Below are 12862 nucleotides of genomic sequence, written 5' to 3' on the forward strand. Positions count from 1 at the left end.
AGCATGACGCGACCTCCAGTCCGCGACATTTCTGGGTATCCATTTCCGCCCATTTGGAACGCAAGCACCCAGATGCACCTCCTTAGTTGAGTCATTTCCGGTACGCTGCCAGTTCCTGTCCCCCATCCCTTCCATCTATGCAAACATCTCTCCCTCTGAGCTTATCACCTGGGAGAGACCCACAACACCGCCCACTCGGCGGGTGGTACGCACTGGAGAGGGACTTTCACGGGGTGTATACCGCTGCTTTGGTCTACACCCAATACTGGCAGGTCAGTGGATATATGAGCCTGCTACAGTCCCTGCTGATACAACATGGTCCGTTCTTGTGATCCAGGCGACGGGGGCGGTCTCAGGGATTCCTCCACCCTCCCCCTGCAATTGTAAAAGACTCCCTTATACATATAAATACCTCCACCCATGGCTGCTTGCATGTGGCTGGTCATTCATTTGAAGACCCAGACGGAGGAAGCATGCATACCCAGTAAGCTGTTAATATAGGTGAGGAATACTTTAAAAGGGATGAAATTTCAAGTACATTTCCTCTATCTGTGTTCTACTTTCTGAGTTCACTTTATAGTGATTTAAATAGCTTTTTATTGGTTTTCATATAGATTTTTTCACAGTTCCATCTACGCTGCACAGATAAGCAAAAGCTTAGGTGTGGCTTGATTCACTCTTCAATTTTGCCTGTTGTAACTTGGGACATGCTTTTGACGCAGTTCTGGCCCCTTTTGACTGTTTAAGTGGAGATTTTCTTGCTCCTCACTCCCCCACTTTTTTCTTTCCACTAGTCTTTCCCATTCCGCTTCCACTCCCCCCCCCCCATCCCTTTACCTCTCCATTCCCCTTTCTCTCCTTCATCCATTTTTCTCTACCCCTTCCCCCTCCTTTACCTCCTCTCCTTTTTTTCTTTTTCTCCCCCTCTCCTCCCCCCCCCTTTCCTCTCCCTCCCTTTCCTTTTCCTTTCCTTCCTTTTTCTCTCCTCCCCCCACCCACCCTTTTCTTTTTCTTTCTCTTTCTCTAGCCCCCATTTCTCTGATATCACCACTAAGGTTATTTTATCACCATCATCACATAGGAGTCTGTTTTCTCTTGGGGGGATACAGAGTTAATCCCCATGGGCTCCCTAGGCTTCTCCTCCACCCAACCGGCTGACAAAAACTACACAGGTGAATCAGCAGTCTTCTTGGTAGTTTTCTAGGTATGAATGTAGATATCAGAATACAGTTTATGTTTATACTGCTACTTATATTTTATTTGTGATAATATGTCCTCCCTGCCCACTCCTTTTGCCCATGACATGCTGTGGTGTATGTAACAAGCTCTATTATAATACCATTACAAAAATTTAAAGCAACATGACTCAGTATATTGAAAGTTTTTAATGTTTAATATTTCTTGGTAATATAATTATAAATGTTTATATACATTTTTTTTAATAATATGTTTGTATATATTTGTATATGTACAACTGTGCTTCAATCTAAGGCCCTGATGAAGCGGGACTCCCCGGGAAACACGTAGGGCAGTTTTCTCGATTCTTCAGCCAGGACCAGCACATCCTGGATAAACTTAGAGTAGCTGTGGTTTTAACCAGTTGTATTCAACTTTTTTTAAACCTAACCATTTTTAAATATAAGCCTTTTTGGTATGTGTATTTATTAGACCCTGCAAGGTACATGTAAAGTCCCACTCATTCTCATTCAGAAGGTATAACAGGTTATATAATGCAAATTTGATCATTTAAAGTACAAAGTAATGTGGAATCACATTTGTCTTGGGATGTTGATATCAATTAACAGAGACCCAGGTGAGGTTCCCCCATATGTACTGGAGAGTGTCCCATCTGAAAGCACCAAGCCACAGCTAGACAAGCACTTTTTTCTCATATGTTTGTGAGTCATTTTTTATATATATTTATTATTAAAATTTTGTAGGATAATGCACTGTGCGCCCTCTTTTGTTTTTATTATTAAAGAAATCTCCCCAAAGTGAGGAAAGGGTCCTATTAGACAGTTGTAACCCGAAAAAGTGTCCCCATTGAAATATTTCTTCTTTATTGTTGTGGTGACTCAAAAATTTCTCTCACTTTCTTTGCCTATGACAATTGTAACTAGGACAAATATGGAGAGTAAGTCTTCCTAATGGGAACACAGGTGTCAACGAAAACCTGACAGAGGTCCCCCTCACTATGCCAAATAAAAGAAAAATGTTTTGGCTTTAAATACACTTTAAAGATATAAGGAAGCCTATTTACTAAAGGAGTTAAAAAGCACTAAATCGTGTAAATATTCATTTCAATTATTGAATCGTGTGAAAACAAATTCCTGTTTACTAATTTCATCTGCACACGATTAGATAATATAAGTGAAAATCAGTCTCAGTCTCAATGTACAATGCTGGTAAAGCAAGGGTAAGACTAAGACATTTCCAGGCCTTAGATTTACCCAGCCTAATTAAGCGTTTTATTCTATTTTCCCTCTGGGATAGATTCCAGACTTACCACTTTATCAACCAATGTACTTTCTAACTAATAACCAGAAATTATTGTCTGAATATACATGCATTTCTCCAGTTCTTCCCAAGGTCCAGTCCAAAACAAGAGGATGCCATCCATGTACCTGTTCATGCCCAAAGATGTGTCCTTCATGGCATGGATATGTACAAAAGAAACAGAGAATGTACATTTTACAAAGTGAATTTTCACCTAGCTTAGTGAATGAGTGAAGCTAGATTTAAAATCCAAATTGCAACAAAGACCCACATATGTGCAAAGAATGGGCTAAGAAGGCTTAAGGCTTTAGGCCTGACAGCATGGCCATGCGGTTGCCACTTCTTCTATAAAAAAAAAAGAAATGTATATATACATATTTACTATATTAGGGACAAGGTCCCTTTAAGAAATTTTAAATGGGATTGGGGGCAGGAAAACATGCTCACGTGCCATTTGGGAATTTTCCAGAATGTCATGTGACCCCTGGAAATGTTTTCGAAAGGGGGCTTATTATATATAGGACCCTCTTGCAGGAATACTCCCGCCAGTGTCAGCTAGTCAGCGTCGGTGCAACAAGCTCCTCAGAAGGGCTATAAGTTGCAGCTAACCTGACTATGAAATTCCTAATGTTACAAGTGCTGGAGTGAGCAGGGGACAGCGGCGGGGAAGACATGGCTCAGGAGGTGCCTCGCCATGGCTGCTGAGGATAACGAGCAGAGGGATAAGAAAGGGAACAACTGGTGCAGAGAGCTGTGGACATGCTCAATATTTCCCAGGGAGGCAGAGGTAGACCAGCCACAAGAAGTCCGCAGCAGCACCAGACACGCCGACGCGGCACCCCATTGCCCCGAGCGAGATGTAGGTAGCACAGTGTGGCAGGAAGAGGCAGCTACTAACAAGGGGCGGAGAGTCAGCCTAAGAGAGAAGAGGAGGGTTCGGTCCCCATCGCCGCCCAGAGGCAATGGCAGGCGGGAGGAGCGGCATCAAGGAGAAGGACGGAGGCGGTGTCAGAGGTAGGATTTTCGGATAGGCAAGCCCTATTACTAACACAGCACGAAGATCCAGGCTGTGCAAGTGTTACAGACATCCCACTGCTGTTCACTGGAGGCAACAGAGAGAAGCACAGTGCTGCTTCAGCTCTATCCAATGCTCCAGCACCACCTGGTGGTCTAGGTGAGTTAGCAAATACACTTAACAACATTATGGAATCTATTAATAGATTGGCTGACAGTATTAATACACCAGTAAATGACAGCAGTAATTATGGAAGTGTCTGGTCTAATGATGGAAGAAATACTGTCAGTATAAGCAATATAGGCAATAGTAATAGTTTTTGTTTGTGCTAAAGTTAATCCTCAAATGTCGTTACTGGTTGAGATTAATATGTCCAGCTCATTGGTCCCTGAGGCATGTTTTAAAGAAACGTTGCCATGCGAGATCTCGCTGTTAGGATATCACCTTTCTCCTCAGATCAAAGATAAAATTTGGAAAGGTCAATTTGTGGACATTTTGTCCTTACTTCCACCTGTGAAAGAGTATATCAACAGAGCTGACAAAAAATCAGATGAAAAATCTGAAGATGATTGGAGAAGGCCAGTGGCGAGGTCTTTTATTAACCGGTTGCAGTCATTTGCCATATACGCTAGTGTGTTAGGTGAAAAACACCCGGAATATTGCACTGGGCTTTTTCAACATATGAAACATGTGCTAGAGGCCTATAAGAGTTTCAGAGGACTAGGATGGTTCCAATATGATGAAACATTTAGACAAAAGCTATCAATATATCCATCACTAAGGTGGGGTAATAAAGACACTGGGTTGTGGCTTAACCTGATAGTGCCACAGAAAACAGTCTATACAGCATTAATAATTCCCTCACTAATCTCCCCCTACCAATCAGGGTTCATACCTGGTAGACAAATTACAGACAACATTAGATTAGCCACTAACATAATACAAGACGCAAATATCAACTCCAAATCTGTTTTACTTCTTAGTCTCGATATCAATAAAGCATTCGATAGTGTATCCTGGGATTTCCTTGACTTAGTTCTGAAAAAATACGGCTTCTTAGGAGAATTTCTCCACGCCTTTCACGCTCTTTATCATAACCCATCTACTAGGATTAGATTACCAGGCTGTAATTCAGACTTTTTCAGACTAGGCAGAGGAACAAGACAGGGTTGTCCCCTATCTCCCTTATTATTCGCATTAGCGCTTGAATCCTTAGCTACAGCAATACTGCACAACCCAGATAAAAAAGGTTATAATTCTAACAATAATACCTATAAATTGAGTATGTATGCGGACGACATGGTATTATTCCTCACACAACCCAATATTGCTTTACCAAATTTACTACATACTCTTAAAACATTTGCCTCACTATCCGGCCTAACAGTGAATGTCACCAAATCTATAGGTATGCCAATTAACATCCCATCATCCCAATTAGACTCCTTACGTTCCTCATTCAATTTCTCATGGTCAATGGATTCTCTCCCTTATCTTGGTATATTTCTTACACCAAATATTAATGACCTTTCCTCAAAAAACTACACCCCATTAATACAAAAAATGAGATTGATGCTCAAATTATGGAAATCTTTTAAAATATCGTTTCTTGGCCAAATTACAGCGATTAAGATGACAATCTTACCAAAAATCTTATACCTATTTAGAGCTCTCCCAATCAGATTAAATAAAGTAACTATTACTAAATTCCAAACAGAAATCAATAAATTTATCTGGTCAGACTCCCGTCCACGTCTATCTAGATCAGTATTACACAATCCACAGAAAAACGGTGGTCTGGGTCTCCCAGACTTCTGGCTTTATTACCTAGCCGCCAGATGGTCACAAATAGCACAATGGCACATTCCCAACCCCAAAGTCCCATGGGTTAGATTTGAAAAAGACTCCATCCAAACATATTCAATCTCAAGTATATTATGGGGTAATAAAGTATCAACTCACATCCTAGACAACCTTAATCAATTAGTCTGACATTCATATCAATTATGGAAACTATATAACAAAAAATATAACTTAACCTCTAACACACCTCCACTTGCATCTTTTATTGGTGACCCAAAATTCCACCTTACCTCCAATGAGAGAGGAGACTTTTTATGGTGGACAAATAATAACCTAATATCCCTCTATAATTTTTTAGAAAACAACAACTTCACTTCATTCTCTTCATTGAAATCTAGACATCAGATCCCCAATACTGAGTTTAATAAATTTCTCCAAATTAGACATTTTTTTAGTACATATTTCCAAACAGTAAACTCACTCCCACCATTATTTTTTGAAAACATTTGTCTAAAAACACCTAGGAGAGCAGGCCTGATATCTGAAATCTACTCTAATCTAGTCAATAATGCAGAACAATCCAAACTTCCCTATATGCTCAAGTGGGAACAAGAATGTGATTTCTCATTTACAATGGAAAACTGGGACAAATGTATCTCTAACTTACACAAATGCACAAGATCAATCACGATCAAAGAAACTGCAATCAAACTTTTTACAAGGTGGTATTATACTCTAGTTAAAATTCATGCTATTTTCCCTGACACCCCTCATACTTGTTTCAGAGGTTGCAATTCAGCAGGATCCTTTTCTCATATCTTCTGGGATTGTGATAGAGTTACTCAGATATGGAAACAACTGGAAAAATTTGCCTCCAAAATCTCAAATAACAACATAAACCTCACTATATATAACTGTCTCCTATTTTCCCCTATCATCGGTCTTTCCATACATAATATGAGATCGATCCACACATTATGTGTTGCTGTACACTGGTTGATAGCATACTATTGGAAATCCCCCACAGTTCCTCTTTCACATTTGAAAACCAGAATTAACAATATTAATTTAATGGAAAAAATATTCCATACACTACAAAACACTAACCAATTCTACACAAAGAAATGGGACCCATGGTTTAACCATGCTAATCTCTTCTTTAACCCTGAATAATTCTACCAAATACTGAAGTTCACTGAAGAGTATTATATGAATATAGAGTTTAATGTATAATAGGAATTGCTATATTTATATATAAATTTATACTCCATTCAAGAACCCGCTTAATATATATTGTTATTCCTTTTTGTAGAAATTACTTTGTACATTTTATGGCATAAGTCAATAAGCTTTTTGTACTATTTCTTTGTACCAAATAAAAAAAGTTTGTAAACAAAAAAAAGAAAACAGTCTATACCAAGCAGCAGCCACAATCTACAGTGTCCCCTTATAAAAGAGGATATTGCTTTGCATACAACCAGAACCAGTTGTTCTTGCAAATACAAGCATGAATGTTCACACTGTTCAGGACCCCACCCTTTACTCAGGTGTTTCAAATGGAATACCAATTTTCAAGGCTCCCAGAGAGATAATTATACAAAAAGCATAAACACCAGTGAAACGAATGCCCCATACACGCGGCCGGACTTCCCAACAGAAAAAGTCCGATGGGAGCTTTCGGTCGGACATTCCGACCGTGTGTATGCCTCATCGGACTTTTTCTGTCGGCATTTCTGATGGACTCAGATATAGAACATGTTCTAAATCTCCCCGTCAGAAATGCAGACGGAGTTTAGACTGTTCGCAAGTCCGGCCGTGTGTACGCAGCATATCAAGCATGCAGCAATGGTTGGAAATATATCCAGACCAGGAGACAGCCAAGTTTTTAATTGAAGAATTCTCCAAAGGTTTCCCTTTGCCAGTATTTCAGGGTGAAAGGTGCGAATTGGTTCATTTAAAGTCGGTGGCTAATTATGCACATATAGTTAAAGAGAAGTCAGTTAAATAAACCAGGTCCTTTTAGCTCCCCCCTTTTGCACATTTTAGAATATCTCCATTAGGTGGTTTATTAGGTGAAAATAATTTGGCTCCTTCTTGGGGATAATCCCTATCATTCCCTAAGGGCACCTCTTTAAATGATGAAATATATGCTAGGATGTAGGGATGGGCGGAAGGTTTGGCCCGAGCATAAATTCGGGCCGAACTTTGGTTGTTCGGACGTTCGGGCGAACACCGAACAATATGCAGTGTTCGGGGCAAATTCGAAAGCCGCCGGTAAGTACACAGTTAAAGCCTATGGGACACTAACATAAAAAACCAAAAGTGCTCATTTTAAAGGCTTATATGCAAGTTATTGTCATAAAAAGTGTTTGGGGAACTAGGTCCTGCCCCAGGGGACATGTATCAATGAAAATCTTTTTTTTAAACGGCCGTTTTTTTGGCAGCAGTGATTATTTTAATGCTTAAAGTGAAACAATAAAAATGAAATATTCCTTTAAATATCATGCCTGGGGGTGTCTATAGTATACCTATAAAGTGGCGCATTTTTCCCGTGTTTAAAATAGTACCGCAGCAAAATGACATTTCTAAAGGAATAATTGTCATTCAAAACTGATTGCGGCTGTAATGAATTGTCGGGTCTCGGCAATATAGATAAAACTCATTGAAAAAAACGGCATGGGGTCCCCCCCAGTCCAATACAATAGTATTAATATTAAGAGGAACACCAAACCAATTTTTTTTTTTTAGTTGCGTGGTGGTCCCCCCAAAATCCATACCAGGCCCTTCAGGTCTGGTATGGAAATTAAGGGGAACCCTTCGCCAAATTTTTTTTAAAATGGCGTAGGAGTCCCCCCAAAATCCATACCAGACCCTTCAGGTCTGGTATGGATTTTAAGGGGAACCCTGCGCCAAAATTTTAAAAAATGAGGTCTCCCCCAAAATCCATACCAGACCTTTATCCGAGCACGCAACCTGGCAGGCTGCAGGAAAAGAGGGGGTGGGAGAGCATCCCCTCCTGAACCATACCAGGCCACATGCCCTCAGGATGGGGAGGGTGCTTTGGGGTCTGACACCATTTTTCTAATTTTGGCGCAGGGTTCCACTTACAATCCATACCAGACCCCAGAGGGTCTGGTATGGATTTTGGGGGGACCCCATGCCATTTTTTAAAAAATTGGGGCAAGGTTCCTCTTAATTTCCATACCAGACCTGAAGGGCCTGGTATGGATTTGGGGGGGACCCCCATGCAATTTTTTTTTTATTTTTGGTTTGGGGTTCCCCTTAATATTCATACCAGACCCAAAGGGCCTGGTAATGGACTTTGGGGACCCGTTTTTTTCAATGAGTTTTATCTATATTGCCGAGACCCAACAATTACAGCCGCGATCAGTTTTAAATGACAATTCTTCCTTTAGAAATGTAATTTTGCTGCAGTACTGTTCCAAACAAGGGAAAATGCGCCACTTTACAGGCATACTATAGACACCCCCCAGGCACGATATTTAAAGGAATATTTCATTTTTATTGTTTCACTTTAAGCATTAAAAAAATCACTGCTCCCGAAAAAAAAATTTTCATTGATACATGTCCCCTGGGGCAGGACCCAGGTCCCCAAACACTTTTTATGACAATAACTTGCATCTAAGCCTTTAAAATTAGCACTTTTGATTTTTCATGTTCGTGTCCCATAGACTTTAACTGTGTTCATATGTTCTTCTGAATTTTTGGCCTGTTCAGATGTTCTAGTGCAAACCGAACCCGGGGGTGTTCGACTCATCCTTACCAGCATGTCCTCCATATCTTATTGCACATTTGAGGAAGCTATTCAGCAGATCAGGACATTTGGTAAAGGTGCGCTGCTTGCAAAAGCGGACATAAAGCTGCTTTTAGGCTACTACCTATTGATCCATTGCCATTCAATTATTTAGGTATGTATTTTGAAGGCAACTATTATTTCAATATGTGCCTCCCTATGGAATGTTCCATATCCTGTGCCTATTTTGAAAAATTTGCATCCTTTCTCCAATTGGTAGTTGCCTTTAAAGTTGGTTATCAAGGTATATTACACTACCTTGATGATTTCTTATTCATGTCCCAGATCATTCCCCTCTTTGTTTACTTATGCTCCAATTGTTTAGTGTAGTTGTTCAGCATTTTGGTATTCCATTATTAGCTAGCGAAAAGACTGTTTTTCAATCCTCATCCATAGAATTCTTATGCCCCGTACACACGGTCGGACATTGATCGGACATTCCGACAACAAAATCCTAGGATTTTTTCTGACGGATGTTGGCTCAAACTTGTTTTGCGTACACACGGTCGCACAAAGTTGTCGGAATTTCCGATCGCTAACAACGCGGTGACGTCAACCACGTACGACGAGACTAGAAAAGGCCAGTTCAGAACCAAGCGTGGCTTGGCTCCTTTTGCTAATCTCGTGTTAGTAAAAGTTTGGTGAGAGACGATTTGCGCTTTTTCAGACTCGTGGCTTTCAGATCGTTTTCTGCGATTCAGTTTGTGCTTGTGGGTTTGTATCTGCTCTTCACTGCGTGCAAGCAAGCTACGCGTGACTTTGTCATTGTGTTCTTGTTCGTTCGTTACTGTTTTTCAGGTCACTCTTCACAGGCCTTGCTGTTCTTCAGTGCGTTCTGTTACTTCATTCTGAGCAGCCAACCGTTTTCTAGCCATGTTGCGTATACGTACTCCTCATAGAGTTCGTGCTGTGCGGGGGCTTGGTGTTGGGGTCCTGACCTTGACACAAGTCCAGTCCATGAACAGGGTGGGGAGGAGTTCATGGACCAAGAATTGGTTGCTTCAGCGTGACCAGTTCTCTCATATGCCTTTGCTCCGTGAGATCCGTGAGAATAATCCTGATGATTTCAGGAACTTTCTCAGGATGACGGACCCCGTATTTCACCGTTTGTTGGCTTTGCTGACCCCCTATATCAGCAGGCAGGATAACTGCATGAGGCAAGCCATCACTCCGGAACAGAGGCTCGTCGCTACCCTGCGGTACTTGGTGACAGGGAGAAGTCTGCAGGCATCTCTCCCCAGGCTCTGGGGATCATTATCCCAGAGACCTGTTCTGCCATCATCCAGGTCCTACAGAAGGAGTATATGAAGGTAAGATTTTTATCTTTTAATATCACATTTTATTGTATTGAATGTTTGCTAATATATTGTATTTCTTTCCTCATTCCCTAATTACCATGATTGTAATATGCTGTGAATGTCCCCTTTGTCCTCATGCATGCTGGATTTTTATGTAATTATTTTTTTAGTCCTTCATACATATTTGCCTTCACTAACCTCCCCAGCATGTTCTCCTGGCCCTATATTCACCTCATGTAGTCACTTAACAATGTATTTTATCAGCTCCATAGTAGTGCTTTACCCCAAACACCCCCTAAAATGTTTAGAAATGTGATTTGTGCTTTAAATTCAGGCAGCGTGCCAGAGGCTTTTTTTTGTAGTGTCCCCAAATCATTTTTATTAACCCTCCCTCCCCCCAACTGCTAAGTCAGCTGATCCCAATTCTCTATCTATCCTCAATCATCTATCTGCTGCTTTTGCCAAACCCATACACACTATACCCATCTCTTTTGTGGTCAGATGTATGGATGAATTCCCCAAAGCATGTAGTGCAAGGGCCTGCCTGTATACTTTCAAATGGTACTGTTTAAAGTTTTTGTATCCTATTATTATCTTGATAGGTAATAGCAGAATGTCCAAATGTGCTAAAATGTGTACAGTGTGTATTTATATCTTTGTATTCTGACACTTCTTACCTGTCCAGTGGGCTGCCAATAGTGTAACTAAGGAGGAGCTGTTCCAAGTAATACCCATTATTTAGGCATTCATCCCTCTAATGTTAGAAATGGCCCATGAGAGGGGTGGGGAATATGATAGGTGTACCTTATACTTTGGTGTTGTAAAATTCCCCTTAATAAATGTTATCTGGATGTTGGCCAAGAATGTTTGTGTCTAATCTGCTTTCCATGTTTATGTGCAAAAATACTAAGTTTTTTTTGTTTTTCTCAACAGTTTCCTTCCACGCCACAGGAATGGCAGACTGTGGCCTCCCACTTTGCCCAGCGGTGGGACTTTCCTAACTGCGGAGGGGCAATTGATGGGAAACACGTCCACATCGTCCCACCACCCAACTCGGGGTCGTACTATTATAATTACAAGGGATTCAATAGTATTGTGATGTTGGCGGTGGTGTCGGCTAATTACGACTTCCTGTATGTGGACGTGGGGAAGAATGGCCAGATGTCCGATGGTGGAGTCATCGCCCAGACGGAGTTTTACAGGCATCTCCAGAATGGCAGCTTGGACTTGCCACCTCCAGAAGACAATGTGGAAGGACTCCCATTCGTCTTCGTTGCGGATGAAGCATTTGCGCTGGGGGACCATCTTATGCGCCCATTCCCGATGAGGACCCTCACCCGGAACAGAGGGTTTTTAATTACTGGCTGGCCAGAGCCAGAAGAGTGGTGGAGAACACATTTGGAATCATGGCCAGCCGGTTCCGCCTATTTCTGACACCCATCCATATGGCGGAGTATAAACTTAATCATATAATCCTGGCGTGCTGTGTTCTACATAACTTTTTACGCCAACATTCTGCCAACTATGCTGGCTCAGTTGGGCCTGAGGCTGGAATTCTAAATGAAACAACCCTGACGGTGCTTGAAAGTGGCCGTCCTGGCTTGCCCTCCCTGAGTGCCCGTGATGTCCGGTTAAGATACCTTGAGTTCTTTGCGGGTAGGGAGGCCACCCGCAAGCACAATACATTGAGTATGACACCCATCCATATGGCGGAGTATAAACTTAATCATATAATCCTGGCGTGCTATGTTCTACATAACTTTTTACGCCAACATTCTGCCAACTATGCTGGCTCAGTTGGGCCTGAGGCCGGAATTCTAAATGAAACAACCCTGACGGTGCTTGAAAGTGGCCGTCCTGGCTTGCCCTCCCTGAGTGCCCGTGATGTCCGGTTAAGATACCTTGAGTTCTTTGCGGGTAGGGAGGCCATCAATATGCCAGACAATTTGTGAAGCCTTTATCAAATAAAAAATAAAAAAAGCAAATCTTTGGTGACATTTACTGCTTGTGTTTGTTTTAGCTGACCCTGACAGCAATGTGGGGAGTCCTGAAAATGGCGTGATTGTGTAACCTTATACAAAGCACTGTTGGGTGTTATTTACTAAAGGCGTAGACACTTTGCACTACAAGTGCACTTGAAACTGCACTGAAACTGTAGCGTTGAGACAATAATCCACACATTCTTGATTAACAATCTTTTTAATACCTGCACAATCACATGTGCATTTAGAAAAGGTTTTTTTTTTTTCTTTTTTTTTTATCCACTTCAGCGAAAGTTTTCCGAGAGACATTATTTCAACTTTATGTGTCAAACTTTATCTCTTCTCCTTTTTCACATCATTGTGGATTGTTTCCGTCACATCTTTATTATTTTTCCCTTCTAGGATATTCTTAAATAATTTTAAAAACCGACGACAAAACGCCTTCTATAATTAT

Source organism: Aquarana catesbeiana, linkage group LG02 (genome assembly GCF_042186555.1).
Source record: "Aquarana catesbeiana isolate 2022-GZ linkage group LG02, ASM4218655v1, whole genome shotgun sequence".
Lineage (NCBI taxonomy): Eukaryota > Metazoa > Chordata > Amphibia > Anura > Ranidae > Aquarana > Aquarana catesbeiana.